The sequence below is a fragment of the Scyliorhinus torazame genome, chromosome 19 (genome assembly GCF_047496885.1).
Source record: "Scyliorhinus torazame isolate Kashiwa2021f chromosome 19, sScyTor2.1, whole genome shotgun sequence".
Classification (NCBI taxonomy): Eukaryota; Metazoa; Chordata; class Chondrichthyes; order Carcharhiniformes; family Scyliorhinidae; genus Scyliorhinus; species Scyliorhinus torazame.
In genome coordinates, this window is record NC_092725.1 from 12,284,995 (window position 1) to 12,300,057 (window position 15,063).

Consider the following 15,063-nt stretch of genomic DNA (forward strand, 5'->3'; position numbering starts at 1 on the left):
GATGCAACACCTCACACGCAGCAGCCAACAGCCGAACACCCAGGGGATGGGGCATAGCTCCCGGGAATTGTCCATGGCCAGAGGGTGGGAGGGTGTCACGGGGAGGGGGAAAAGCCTGGAGCGATGGGCCAAGGGTGTCATGATATGCAAACATGCAACCAATGAGCACTCAGAATAGGACACAACCACTGGGCAGTCAGGACATTCCAGAGGTGTCATCACCACAAGGGGGCGTGACATAAACACTATAAAAGGGATGAAGCACTCACACCCTGCCTCTTTCCACAGACAGACATCTAGAGAGTTAGACAGGGTTGATCAGCAGCATCACACCCCAGCACGTGGCTTAGAGCAGGCTGCTACAGTTAGACTGAGTTACTGCAGTTAGATTAGCAGAGAGTCGAACTCATTTGGGAACTGTGCTAATAGTTCACTAAACACGTTGAACTCGTTTCAGCGTCTGGAGCATCCTTTAGTTAAGACTGCACCAAGTAGCAGCCTGTGTCACCCGGAGCAGCAGAACGCAACAAAGGGTTCAGAGGTCGGGCCGCATTGCGAAAGAAAGTGACAGGAGCGTCACACTGATTGTGCAAAAAAGGGAGTTTAATGTTCTGCGCAATGCCCCACTCCCGATGGGTCCTGGGAACCAGCAGGCCTCCGACTGCTGTCTCTCCCACACGGACAGTGGCCCAGAGCCGGGATCGAACCCGGGTCCTCGACGCCTTGAGGCAGCAGTGCTAACCACTGCGTCACCCTGCCGACCTGTGTCTAAATGACTCTTTGTAAGGTTCAATTGTGGATTTCGTCGAATACACTGACGCCAATTAAATGTGGAACCTTTAAGCATAGTCTGGAGGAACGTGATGCAAATGTGAGACTTTGTAGGATCATAGAGCCATAGGAATGTCACAGCACAGAAGGAGGTAATTCTGCCCATCTTGTCCATGCCAGCCCTAGGAGCCAGGGGCCTTTTCTAATCCTGCCTTCCTGCTCCCGGTCCACAGCCCTGGATCTTACAACACTTAAGGTGCAGATCCAGAGGTGAGCGTCTCTGCCTCCGCCACCAACCCGGGCAGCCAAACGCAGGCTCCCGCTACTCTCTGCGTGAAGAAACCTCTTCCTCATGTCCCCTCGGCACCCTCTGCCTCTGATCTTGGATCTACGCCCCCTGGTTCTAGAATTCTCCGCCAAGGGAAACAATTTTAACCCTGTCCCGCCCTATCTCTTCCCCCTCGTAACGTTGTACACCTCAATTAAGTCACCCCTCAGCCTCCTTTGTTGCGAGGAAAATGACCCCCAATTCTCCTCGCAGCCGCGCGTTCCCAGCCCTGGCGATCGTGTTTGGGGGCGAGAGTGGGGTTTGAGGTTTTAAATCCGCTGGTGTCTTTAAAAACGGTCTTTGCAAATTGGCGCAAACAGGCGCAAAGAAATGATTTAGGATTCTTAATGAAGGAAAATGTTGGGCGGGATTCTCTCGGCCCCGGGACCGGGCCGGAGAGTCGGCACGACTGGCGGGAGGCACGCCACGCTGCCTCGACGCCGGGACGCGATTCTCCGGAGAGGGGGCCGCTCTACAGGCTCCCCCCGCCCCCCCCCCCGGGATGGGCCCAGCGGCCGTACAACAAAGCCCGAGTCCCGCCGACGCTGTTCACACCTGCTCTACCTGGCGGGACCTCCGCGTGGAAGGATCCGGCGGCGGCCTGTTGGGTGGGGGGCTCCGCTGTGGGTCAGCCTCAGGGTCACAGAATCCCACCCGTTGTTCCATATGCCAACCAAGAGCTTGTGAATTTGCCCTGCCTCTTTCAGAATCAAACGGTTAACTGCTTGAACTCGACCAGCTGTACAAAGCTGCGTGTTTTGTTTGTTTTATGATTTTTCTGTTATCTGTTGTTTGGGCTGCATTTGCTGAGGTTTATTTTACATGTGGCAATCTTCATTCATCGCCCCCGTGGACTATGAGCTCCCGAGGTAGGGGCGGGGAAGGCCTACCACCCAGGGCTCCTTCTAAGCAGAGGTTAAAAGTAGGCCCGACTCAGGGCCTGGTGAGATACGTCCTCCCAGCTGGGGTTGCACTGGGAGCAAGCTACTGCGACAGGCAGATCTTTGTAAATACCGGCAAATAAATCTACCCGACGTTTTCCGTCAGCCTCCTCGGCGTCATTATATTGGCAACGAGGATTAACAGAAACTCCGGACTCGCCTATCGTTTGCCTGGCCGCTGGACGTTCATTGTGGGGAACATCTCGTCATATCGATTGTATCGTCGTATCGACCCCTCAGGGGTCGGTGCTGGGCCCACAACTTTTCACAATATACATGAATGATCTGGAAGAGGAACTGAAGGCTCTGTTGCTAAGTTTGCAGATGATACAAAGATCTGCAGAGGGACAGGTAGTATAGAGGAAGCAGGGGGGCTGCAGAAGGACTTGGACAGGCTAGGAGACTGGGCAATGAAGTGGCAGATGGAATACAATGTGAAAAAGCGTGCGGTTATGCACTTTGGAAGGAGGAATTTAGGCATCGACTATTTTCTAAATGGGAAAATGCTTCGGAAAGCAGAAGCACAAAGGGACTTGGGAGTCCTTGTTCACGATTCTCTTAAGGTTAACGTGCAGGTTCAGTCGGCAGTTAGGAAGGCAAATGCAATGTTAGCATTCACGTCGAGAGGGCTGGAATACAAGACCAGGGATGTACTTCTGAAGCTGTATAAGGCTCTGGTCAGACCCCATTTGGAGTATTGTGAGCAGTTTTGGGCCCCGTATCTAAGGAAGGATGTGCTGGGGCCTTGGAAAGGGCCCAGAGGAGGTTCACAAGAATGATCCCCGGAATGAAGAGCTTGTCGTATGAGGAACGTTTGAGGACTCTGGGTCTGTACTCGTTGGAGTTTAGAAGGATGAGGGGGGGATCTTATTGAAACATACAAGATCCTGCGAGGCCTGGATAGAGTGGACGTGGAGAGGATGTTTCGACTTGTAGGAAAAACTAGGAGCAGAGGACACCATCTCAGACTGAAGGGACGATCCTTTAAAACAGAGATGAGGAGGAATTTCTTCAGCCAGAGGGTGGTGAATCTGTGGAACTCTTTGCCGCAGAAGGCTGTGGAGCCCAATTCACTGTGTGTCTTTCAGACAGAGATAGATAGGTTCTTGATTAATGAGGGGATCAGGGGTTATGGGGAGAAGACAGGAGAATGGGGGCTAAGAAAATATCAGCCCTGATTGAATGTCGGAGCAGACTCGATGGGCCGAGTGGCCTAATTCTGCTCCTATGGCTTATGGTCTTATGGAAATTCTGTTATTCTGGAAACTGGAGGCCTTCGATGCCGGTGTGGAGGACTGGAATCAAAACTCCGGACGCATTCCATACCACTTCCAGGCAGCAGGAATATTGGGGGCATTCCAGCAGAACGTTTTCCTCCTGACCACCTGCAGGACCCAGATGTCCGGGATCATAAAGAGTTTGATGCACCCGGCTTCGCCATCCAGCTTTCCCTCTCTTGGGAACATTTTCTGATGAGGAAGGACCAGGCGCTCGTCGCCGTTAAGAGGCGCCTGTCTTTGCGACAACTTCTTACTCCCTATGATCCATGATCCGACGAGGCCTCTCATTTTAACGTGTGACGCTTCGTCTTACGGCGTAGGGGTGGATGGGACGCCACCAGCGCGTACACCTCAAAGAACCCGGTGGGCGCCAAGCACCATTCTGCACATTTCGAGAAGGAGGGCTTGGCCGTGATTCTGGGTGTCGGAAAGCTCCATCGGTCCGTGTGTGTGCTTCATCGTAACGGACCACAGGCTGCCCCTTTACCTCTCCAGGGAGGGTAAGGCATCCCGCCAATCACATCCGCCAGGATCCAGCGTTGGCTGCTCCTCCTGGCCACGTGCACAGTGGTTCTCTTGGAGCGCCGAAAGTGGAGATGCTGTCCCGGAGTTATGTCTGTTGGCCGGGAATGGTTGGGGACATCGGAAGAGCTGTGAAAAGCTTCCCGGCGTGCCAGGAGCCCCACAAACATCCCCCTCTCCAGCCGTGGCAATGGTTGGGTCGCCCAAGGGTTCGCCTCCATGCGGGCGTTGCGGGATTGTTCAGGGGGTCCACGTCCCTGGCGCCCATGGGCGTCCACTCGAATTGCCTGGAGCTATGAACAGGGCCGTGGTCGAGAGGCTCAGGGGGAGATTCAGCACCCGTGGGATCCCGGAGGTCCTGGTGACGGACAACGGCACCTTCACCAGTGAGGAGCTGGCCATCTTTATGTGGCACAGTGGCGATTGGCTATATCACCCCTCCTCCAGGGACCTGCGGACAGGGCGGTCCAACCTTTTAAGCGGGGATCGACGGGGCCCACCTGTTCGCTGATCGTAGGGCATCGCATGTGACAACCGGGTCACCCCTGCGCCACGTTCGACGGTCCGACGGCTCTAGACTCGGCTGAGCCTCCCTTTTGCGGGGTCGGTACCAAGTTCGAGCGGCAACGGGACTCGCCGAAGGGACACCGTGATTTGAGGCCCCTCGGTATCATGAGAGGAATTAACCTGGAGTTTTTAATCACGTACACCTTTGAAGTTTCGAACTGAGACTGCAAAGACGTTTACCTAATTCATTTTGGTCCCAGCACGAAAGTACTAAGTTGCACTGTCCGTGTGGCAGTGATGTTTGTGTGCCACGTGATTCGAAGTTCAATGTTTTCTGTCCAATATTATGCCTTTGAGATCTCAGTTTAAGTGGTTTGAAGCAAACAGCTAACAAAGGCAATGTCATTCACAAATCTTTCTTTCCAAAGATGAGTTAGGGTCACCTCGGCACTTCGCTTTACCGCAAACCCACGGATAACCTCACGATGCTCCACTTCTCCAGCTTCCACCCGAAACACATTAAAGAAGCCATCCCCTATGGACAAGCGCTCCGTATACACAGGATCTGCTCAGACGAGGAGGAGCGTAACAGACATCTACAGACGTTGAAAGATGCCGTCGTACGAACGGGATATGGCGCTCGACTCATCGATCAACAGTTCCAACGCGCCACAGCGAAAAACCGGACCGACCTCCTCAGAAGACAAACACGGGACACAACCGACAGAATACCCTTCGTCGTCCAGTACTTCCCCGGAGCGGAGAAACTACATCATCTTCTTCACAGCCTTAATGCAGAAAAGTGTGAGGTGATTCATTTTCGAGGGAATAACAGGAAGACAGAGTACTGGGCTAATGGTAAGATTCTTGGCAGTGTGGATGAGCAGAGAGATCTCGGTGTCCATGTGCATAGATCCCTGACAGTTGCCACCCAGGTTGAGAGGGTTGTTAAGAAGGCGTACGGTGTGTTAGCTTTTATTGGTAGAGGGATTGAGTTTCGGAGCCATGAGGTCATGTTGCAGCTGTACAAAACTCTGGTGCGGCCGCATTTGGAGTATTGCGTGCCATTCTGGTCGCCGCATTATAGGAAGGATGTGGAAGCATTGGAAAGGGTGCAGAGGAGATTTACCAGGATGTTGCCTGGTATGGAGGGAAGATCTTATGAGGGAAGGCTGAGGGACTCGAGGCTGTTTTCGTTAGAGAGAAGAAGGTTAAGAGGTGACTTAATTGAGGCATACAAGATGATCAGAGGATTGGATAGGGTGGACAGTGAGAGCCTTTTTCCTCGGATGGTGATGTCTAGCACGAGGGGACATAGCTTTAAATTGAGGGGACATAGATATAAGACAGATGTCAGAGGTAGGTTCTTTACTCAGAGAGTAGTAAGGGCGTGGAATGCCCTGCCTGCAACAGTAGTGGACTCGCCAACACTAAGGGCATTCAAATGGTCATTGGATAGACATATGGACGATAAGGGAATAGTGTAGATGGGCTTTAGAGTGGTTTCACAGGTCGGTGCATCGAGGGCCGAAGGGCCTGTACTGCGCTGTAATGTTCAATGTTCAATGTTCAACATGTCATTAATGATGATGAACATCTTGCCAAGGTCATCCCCACACCCCCACTACTTGCCTTCAAACAACCGCGCAACCTCAAACGAACCATTGTTTGCAGCAAACTACCCAGTCTTCAGAACAGTGACCACGACACCACACAACCCTGTGATGGCAATCTCTGCAAGACGTGCCAGATCATCGACATGGATACCACTATTACACGTGAGAACACCACCCACCAGGTACGCGGTACGTTCTCGTGCGACTCGGCCAACGTTGTCTACCTCATACGCTGCAGGAAAGGATGTCCCGAAGCGTGGTACATTGGCGAGACCATGCAGACGCTGCGACAACGAATGAACGGACATCGCGCAACAATCACCAGGCAGGAATGTTCCCTTCCAGTCGGGGAACACTTCAGCAGCCAAGGGCATTCAGCCTCTGAGCTCCGTGGAAAATGGTGTGACTGTCGGAAATCACAATGAGGGCACCTCGGTGGGTATGGAGAATCGTGTGACTGTCGGGAATCACGATGAGGAACCTCGGTGGGTATGGAGAATCGTGTGGCTGTCGGGAATCACAATGAGGAACCTCGGCGGTTATGGAGAATTGTGTGTCTATTCGGAATCACAATGAGCAACCTCGGCGGTTATGGAGAATTGTGTGGCTATTCGGAATCACAATGAGGAACCTCGGTGGGTATGGAGAATCGTGTGACTGTCGGGAATCACGATGAGGAACCTCGGTGGGTATGGAGAATCGTGTGACTGTCGGGAATCACAATGAGGAACCTCGGTGGGTATGGAGAATTGTGTGGCTATTCGGAATCACAATGAGGAACCTCGGTGGGTATGGAGAATTGTGTGACTGTCGGGAATCACAATGAGGAACCTCGGTGGGTATGGAGAATCGTGTGACTGTCGGGAATCACAATGAGGAACCTCGGCGGGTATGGAGAATCGTGTGACTGTCTGGAACCACAATGAGGAACCTCGGTGGGTATGGAGAATCGTGTGACTGACGGGAATCACGATGAGGAACCTCGGTGGGTATGGAGAATCGTGTGTCTGTCGGGAATCACAATGAGAAACCTCGGTGGGTATGGAGAATCGTGTGGCTGTCGGGAATCACAATGAGGAACCTCGGTGGGTATGGATAATTGTGTGGCTATTCGGAATCACAATGAGGAACCTCGGTGGGTATGGAGAATCGTGTGACTGTCAGGAATAACGATGAGGAACCTCGGTGGGTATGGAGAATCGTGTGTCTGTCGGGAATCACAATGAGGAACCTCGGTGGGTATGGAGAATCGTGTGGCTGTCGGGAATCACAATGAGGAACCTCGGTGGGTATGGAGAATTGTGTGGCTATTCGGAATCACAATGAGGAACCTCGGTGGGTATGGAGAATCGTGTGACTGTCGGGAATCACGATGAGGAACCTCGGTGGGTATGGAGAATCGTGTGTCTGTCGGGAATCACAATGAGAAACCTCGGTGGGTATGGAGAATCGTGTGGCTGTCGGGAATCACAATGAGGAACCTCGGTGGGTATGGAGAATTGTGTGGCTATTCGGAATCACAATGAGGAACCTCGGTGGGTATGGAGAATCGTGTGACTGTCGGGAATCACAATGAGGAACCTCGGTGGGTATGGAGAATCGTGTGACTGTCGGGAATCACAATGAGGGAACCTCGGCGGGTATGGAGAATTGTGTGACTGTCGGGAATCACAATGAGGGAACCTCGGTGGTTATGGAGAATCGTGTGCCTGTCTGGAATCACGATGAGGAATCTCGGTGGGTATGGAGAATTGTGTGTCTATTCGGAATCACGATGAGGAACCTCGGTGGGTATGGAGAATTGTGTCTATTCGGAATCACAATGAGGAACCTCGGTGGGTATGGAGAACCGTGTGACTGTCGGGAATCACGATGAGGAACCTCGGTGGGTATGGAGAATCGTGTGACTGTCGGGGCTCACAATGAGGAACCTCGGTGGGTATGGAGAATTGTGTGGCTATTCGGAATCACAATGAGGAACCTCGGTGGGTATGGAGAACCGTGTGACTGTCGGGAATCACAATGAGGAACCTCGGTGGGTATGGAGAACCGTGTGACTGTCGGGAATCACAATGAGGAACCTCGGTGGGTATGGAGAATGGTGTGACTGTCGGGAATAACAATGAGGGAACCTCGGTGGGTATGGAGAACCGTGTGACTGTCGGGAATCACAATGAGGAACCTCGGTGGGTATGGAGAATCGTGTGACTGTCGGGAATCACAATGAGGGAACCTCGGCGGGTATGGAGAATTGTGTGACTGTCGGGAACCATAATGAGGGAACCTCGGTGGTTATGGAGAATCGTGTGTCTGTCTGGAATCACGATGAGGAACCTCGGTAGTTATGGAGAATCGTGTGTCTGTCTGGAATCACAATGAGGAACCTCGGTGGGTATGGAGAATCGTGTGTCTGTCTGGAATCACGATGAGGAACCTCGGTGGGTATGGAGAATTGTGTCTATTCGGAATCACGATGAGGAACCTCGGTGGGTATGGAGAATTGTGTGACTGTCAGGAATCACAATGAGAAACCTCGGTGGGTATGGGGAATCGTGTGTCTGTCGGGAATCACAATGAGAAACCTCGGTGGGTATGGAGAATCGTGTGACTGTCGGGAATCACAATGAGGGAACCTCGGCGGGTATGGAGAATTGTGTGACTGTCGGGAACCATAATGAGGGAACCTCGGTGGTTATGGAGAATCGTGTGTCTGTCTGGAATCACGATGATGAACCTCGGTGGGTATGGAGAATTGTGTGTCTATTCGGAATCACGATGAGGAACCTCGGGGGGTATGGAGAATTGTGTGACTGTCAGGAATAACAATGAGGAACCTCGGTGGGTATGGGTAATCGTGTGTCTGTCGGGAATCACAATGAGAAACCTCGGTGGGTATGGAGAATCGTGTGGCTGTCGGGAATCACAATGAGAAACCTCGGTGGGTATGGAGAATCGTGTGTCTGTCGGGAATCACAATGAGAAACCTCGGTGGGTATGGAGAATCGTGTGGCTGTCGGGAATCACAATGAGGAACCTCGGTGGGTATGGAGAATTGTGTGGCTATTCGGAATCACAATGAGGAACCTCGGTGGGTATGGAGAATCGTGTGACTGTCGGGAATCACAATGAGGAACCTCGGTGGGTATGGAGAATCGTGTGACTGTCGGGAATCACAATGAGGGAACCTCGGCGGGTATGGAGAATTGTGTGACTGTCGGGAATCACAATGAGGGAACCTCGGTGGTTATGGAGAATCGTGTGCCTGTCTGGAATCACGATGAGGAATCTCGGTGGGTATGGAGAATTGTGTGTCTATTCGGAATCACGATGAGGAACCTCGGTGGGTATGGAGAATTGTGTCTATTCGGAATCACAATGAGGAACCTCGGTGGGTATGGAGAACCGTGTGACTGTCGGGAATCACGATGAGGAACCTCGGTGGGTATGGAGAATCGTGTGACTGTCGGGGCTCACAATGAGGAACCTCGGTGGGTATGGAGAATTGTGTGGCTATTCGGAATCACAATGAGGAACCTCGGTGGGTATGGAGAACCGTGTGACTGTCGGGAATCACAATGAGGAACCTCGGTGGGTATGGAGAACCGTGTGACTGTCGGGAATCACAATGAGGAACCTCGGTGGGTATGGAGAATGGTGTGACTGTCGGGAATAACAATGAGGGAACCTCGGTGGGTATGGAGAACCGTGTGACTGTCGGGAATCACAATGAGGAACCTCGGTGGGTATGGAGAATCGTGTGACTGTCGGGAATCACAATGAGGGAACCTCGGCGGGTATGGAGAATTGTGTGACTGTCGGGAACCATAATGAGGGAACCTCGGTGGTTATGGAGAATCGTGTGTCTGTCTGGAATCACGATGAGGAACCTCGGTAGTTATGGAGAATCGTGTGTCTGTCTGGAATCACAATGAGGAACCTCGGTGGGTATGGAGAATCGTGTGTCTGTCTGGAATCACGATGAGGAACCTCGGTGGGTATGGAGAATTGTGTCTATTCGGAATCACGATGAGGAACCTCGGTGGGTATGGAGAATTGTGTGACTGTCAGGAATCACAATGAGAAACCTCGGTGGGTATGGGGAATCGTGTGTCTGTCGGGAATCACAATGAGAAACCTCGGTGGGTATGGAGAATCGTGTGACTGTCGGGAATCACAATGAGGGAACCTCGGCGGGTATGGAGAATTGTGTGACTGTCGGGAACCATAATGAGGGAACCTCGGTGGTTATGGAGAATCGTGTGTCTGTCTGGAATCACGATGATGAACCTCGGTGGGTATGGAGAATTGTGTGTCTATTCGGAATCACGATGAGGAACCTCGGGGGGTATGGAGAATTGTGTGACTGTCAGGAATCACAATGAGGAACCTCGGTGGGTATGGGGAATCGTGTGTCTGTCGGGAATCACAATGAGAAACCTCGGTGGGTATGGAGAATCGTGTGGCTGTCGGGAATCACAATGAGGAACCTTGGTGGGTATGGAGAATTGTGTGGCTATTCGGAATCACAATGAGGAACCTCGGTGGGTATGGAGAATCGTGTGACTGTCGGGAATCGCGACGAGGAACCTCGGTGGGTATGGAGAATCGTATGACTGTCGGGAATCACAATGAGGGAACCTCGGTGGTTATGGAGAATCGTGTGTCTGTCGGGAATCACAATGAGAAACCTCGGTGGGTATGGAGAATCGTGTGGCTATTCGGAATCACAATGAGGAACCTCGGTGGGTATGGAGAATCGTGTGACTGTCGGGAATCACAATGAGGAACCTCGGTGGGTATGGAGAATCGTGTGACTGTCGGGAATCACAATGAGAAACCTCGGTGGGTATGGAGAATCGTGTGACTGTCGGGAATCACAATGAGGGAACCTCGGTGGGTATGGAGAATCGTGTGACTGTCGGGAATCACAATGAGGGAACCTCGACGGGTATGGAGAATTGTGTGACTGTTGGGAATCACGATGAGGAACCTCGGTGGGTATGGAGAATCGTGTGACTGTCGGGAATCACGATGAGGAACCTCGGTGGGTATGGAGAACCGTGTGACTGTCGGGAATTACAATGAGGAACCTCGGTGGGTATGGAGAACCGTGTGACTGTCGGGAATCACAATGAGAAACCTCGGTGGGTATGGAGAATCGTGTGGCTGTCGGGAATCACAATGAGGAACCTCGGTGGGTATGGAGAATCGGGTGACTGTCGGGAATCACAATGAGGAACCTCGGTGGGTATGGAGAATTGTGTGGCTATTCGAAATCACAATGAGGAACCTCGGTGGGTATGGAGAATCGTGTGACTGTCGGGAATCACAATGAGGAACCTCGGTGGGTATGGAGAATCGGGTGCCTGTCGGGAATCACGATGAGGAACCTCGGTGGGTATGGAGAATCGTGTGACTGTCGGGAATCACAATGAGGGAACCTCGGCGGGTATGGAGAATTGTGTGACTGCCGGGAACCACAATGAGGGAACCTCGGCGGTTATGGAGAATTGTGTGTCTGTCTGGAATCACGATGAGGAACCTCGGTGGGTATGGAGAATTGTGTGTCTATTCGGAATCACGATGAGGAACCTCGATGGGTATGGAGAATTGTGTGGCTATTCGGAATCACGATGAGGAACCTCGGTGGGTATGGAGAATCGTGTGACTGTCGGGAATCACAATGAGGAACCTCGGTGGGTATGGAGAATTGTGTGACAGTCGGGAATTACAATGAGGGAACCTCGGCGGGTATGGAGAATCGTGTGTCTGTCTGGAATCACAATGAGGGAACCTCGGTGGTTATGGAGAATCGTGTGTCTGTCTGGAATCACGATGAGGAACCTCGGTGAGTATGGAGAATCGTGTGTCTGTCGGGAATCACAATGAGAAACCTCGGTGGGTATGGAGAATCGTGTGGCTATTCGGAATCACAATGAGGAACATCGGTGGGTATGGAGAATCGTGTGTCTGTCGGGAATCACAATGAGGAACCTCGGTGGGTATGGAGAATCGTGTGAATGTCGGGAATCACAATGAGGAACCTCGGTGGGTATGGAGAATCGTGTGGCTCTCCGGAGCCCTGCAGTGACTACGGGTACCCTAGCGCGAAGACCTGCATCTGAGTTTGCAAACGCACAGAGGACGTAATTATATGAACTACGGCTCCCTGTGTAATGTCACGGATGGTGGATGTCAGTGTTTGATGGGGACAGTGTAGAGGGGGCTTTACTCTGTATCTAGCCCAGTGCTGTACCTGTCCTGGGAGTGTTTGATGGGGACAGTGTAGAGGGAGCTTTACTCTGTATCTAACCCCGTGCTGTACCTGTCCTGGGAGTGTTTGATGGGGACAGTGTAGAGGGGGCTTTACTCTGTATCTAACCCCGTGCTGTACCTGTCCTGGGAGTGTTTGATGGGGACAGTGTAGAGGGGGCTTTACTCTGTATCTATCCCCATGCTGTACCTGTCCTGGGAGTGTTTGATGGGGACAGTGTAGAGGGAGCTTTGCTCTGTGTCTAACACCGTGCTGTACCTATCCTGGGAGTGTTTGATGGGGACAGTGTAGAGGGAGCTTTACTCTGTATCTAACCCTGTGCTGTACCTGTCCTGGGAGTGTTTGATGGGGACAGTGTAGAGGGAGCTTTACTCTGTGTCTAACCCCGTGCTGTACCCGTCCTAGGAGTGTTTGATGGGGACAGTGTAGAGGGAGCTTTACTCTGTATCTAACCCCGTGCTGTACCTGTCCTGGGAGTGTTTGATGGGGACTGTGTAGAGGGAGCTTTACTCTGTATCTAGCCCCGTGCTGTACCTGTCCTGGGAGTGTTTGATGGAGACAGTGTATTGGGAGCTTTACTCTGTATCTAACCCCATGCTGTACCTGTCCTGGGAGTGATTGATGGGGACAGTGTAGAGGGAGCTTTACTCTGTGTCTAACCCCGTGCTGTACCCGTCCTAGGAGTGTTTGATGGGGACAGTGTAGAGGGAGCTTTACTCTGTATCTAACCCCGTGCTGTACCTGTCCTGGGAGTGTTTGATGGGGACTGTGTAGAGGGAGCTTTACTCTGTATCTAGCCCCGTGCTGTACCTGTCCTGGGAGTGTTTGATGGAGACAGTGTATTGGGAGCTTTACTCTGTATCTAACCCCATGCTGCACCTGTCCTGGGAGTGATTGATGGGGACAGTGTAGAGGGAGCTTTGCTCTGTATCACACAGCAGCTATATTCTTTAAGGTAAGAGGGGATGGAGGCTAGGCCAGTTACATGCTCCTCCTGTAGGATGTGGGTGGTGAGGGATACCACCGGTGTCCCCACTGACTATACCTGCGGGAAGTGCACCCAACTTCAGCTCCTCAAAGACCGTGTTAGGGAACTGGAGCTGAAGCTGGATGAACTTCGGATCATCGAGAGGCAGAGGGGGTGATAGAGAAGAGTTACAGGGAGGTAACCACACCCAAGGTACAGGACAAGAATAGCTGGGTTACAGTCAGGGGGAAAAAAACAAACAGGCAGACAGTGCAGGGATCCCTCGTGGCCGTTCCCCTTCAAAACAAGTATACCGTTTTGGATGCTGTTGGGGGGGATGACCTACCGGGGGAAGGCCCTAGCGGTCAGGTCTCTGGCACGGAGTCTGGCTCTGGGGCTCAGAAGGGAAGGGGGGAGAATAGAAAAGCAATAGTTGTAGGAGATTTAATGGTTAGGGGAATAGATAGGAGATTCTGTGGTCGCGAGCGAGACTCCCGGAAGGTATGTTGCCTCCCGGGTGCCAGGGCCAGGGATTTCTCGGATCGTGTCTTCAGGATCCTTAAGGGGGAGGGGGAGCAGCCAGAAGTCGTGGTGCACATTGGTACCAACGACATAGGTAGGAAAAGGGGTGTGGAGGTAATAAACAAGTTTAGGGAGTTAGGCTGGAAGTTGAAAGCCAGGACAGACAGAGTTGTCATCTCTGGTTTGTTGCCGGTGCCACGTGATAGCGAGGCTAGGAATAGGGAGAGAGTGCAGTTGAACACGTGGCTGCAGGAATGGTGTAGGAGGGAGGGCTTCAGGTATTTGGATAATTGGAGCGCATTCTGGGGAAGGTGGGACCTGTACAAGCAGGACGGGTTGCATCTGAACCAGAGGGGCACCAATATCCTGGGAGGGAGGTTTGCTAGTACTCTTCGGGAGGGTTTAAACTAATTTGGCAGGGGAATGGGAACCGGATTTGTAGTCCAGCAACTAAGGTAGCCGATATTCAGGACGCCAAAGCATGTAATGAGGCAGTGGGGAAGGGAACACTGACAAAGGAGAGTATTTGCAGGCACGGAGATGGGTTGAAGTGTGTATACTTCAACGCAAGAAGCATCAGGAATAAGGTGGGTGAACTTAAGGCATGGATCGGTACTTGGGACTACGATGTGGTGGCCATCACGGAAACTTGGATAGAAGAGGGGCAGAAATAGTTGTTGGAGGTCCCTGGTTATAGATGTTTCAATAAGATTAGGGAGGGTGGTAAAAGAGGTGGGGGCGTGGCATTATTAATTAGAGATAGTATAACAGCTGCAGAAAGGCAGTTCGAGGAGTATCACCCTATTGAGGTAGTATGGGTTGAAGTCAGAAATAGGAAAGGAGCAGTCACCTTGTTAGGAGTTTTCTATAGGCCCCCCAATAGTAGCAGAGATGTGGAGGAACAGATTGGGAAACAGATTTTGGAAAGGTGCAGAAGTCATAGGGTAGTCGTCATGGGCGACTTTAACTTCCCAAATATTGAGTGGAAACTCTTTAGATCAAATAGTTTGGATGGGGTGGTGTTTGTGCAGTGTGTCCAGGAAGCTTTTCTAACACAGTATGTAGATTGTCCGACCAGAGGAGGGGCAATATTGGATTTAGTACTGGGTAATGAACCAGGGCAAGTGATAGATTTGTTAGTGGGGGAGCATTTTGGAGATAGTGACCACAATTCTGTGACTTTCACTTTAGTAATGGAGAGGGATAGGAACGTGCAACAGGGCAAGGTTTACAATTGGGGGAAGGGTAAATACGATGTTGTCAGACAAGAATTGAAGTGCATAAGTTGGGAACATAGGCTGGCAGGGAAGGACACAAGTGAAATGTGGAACTTGT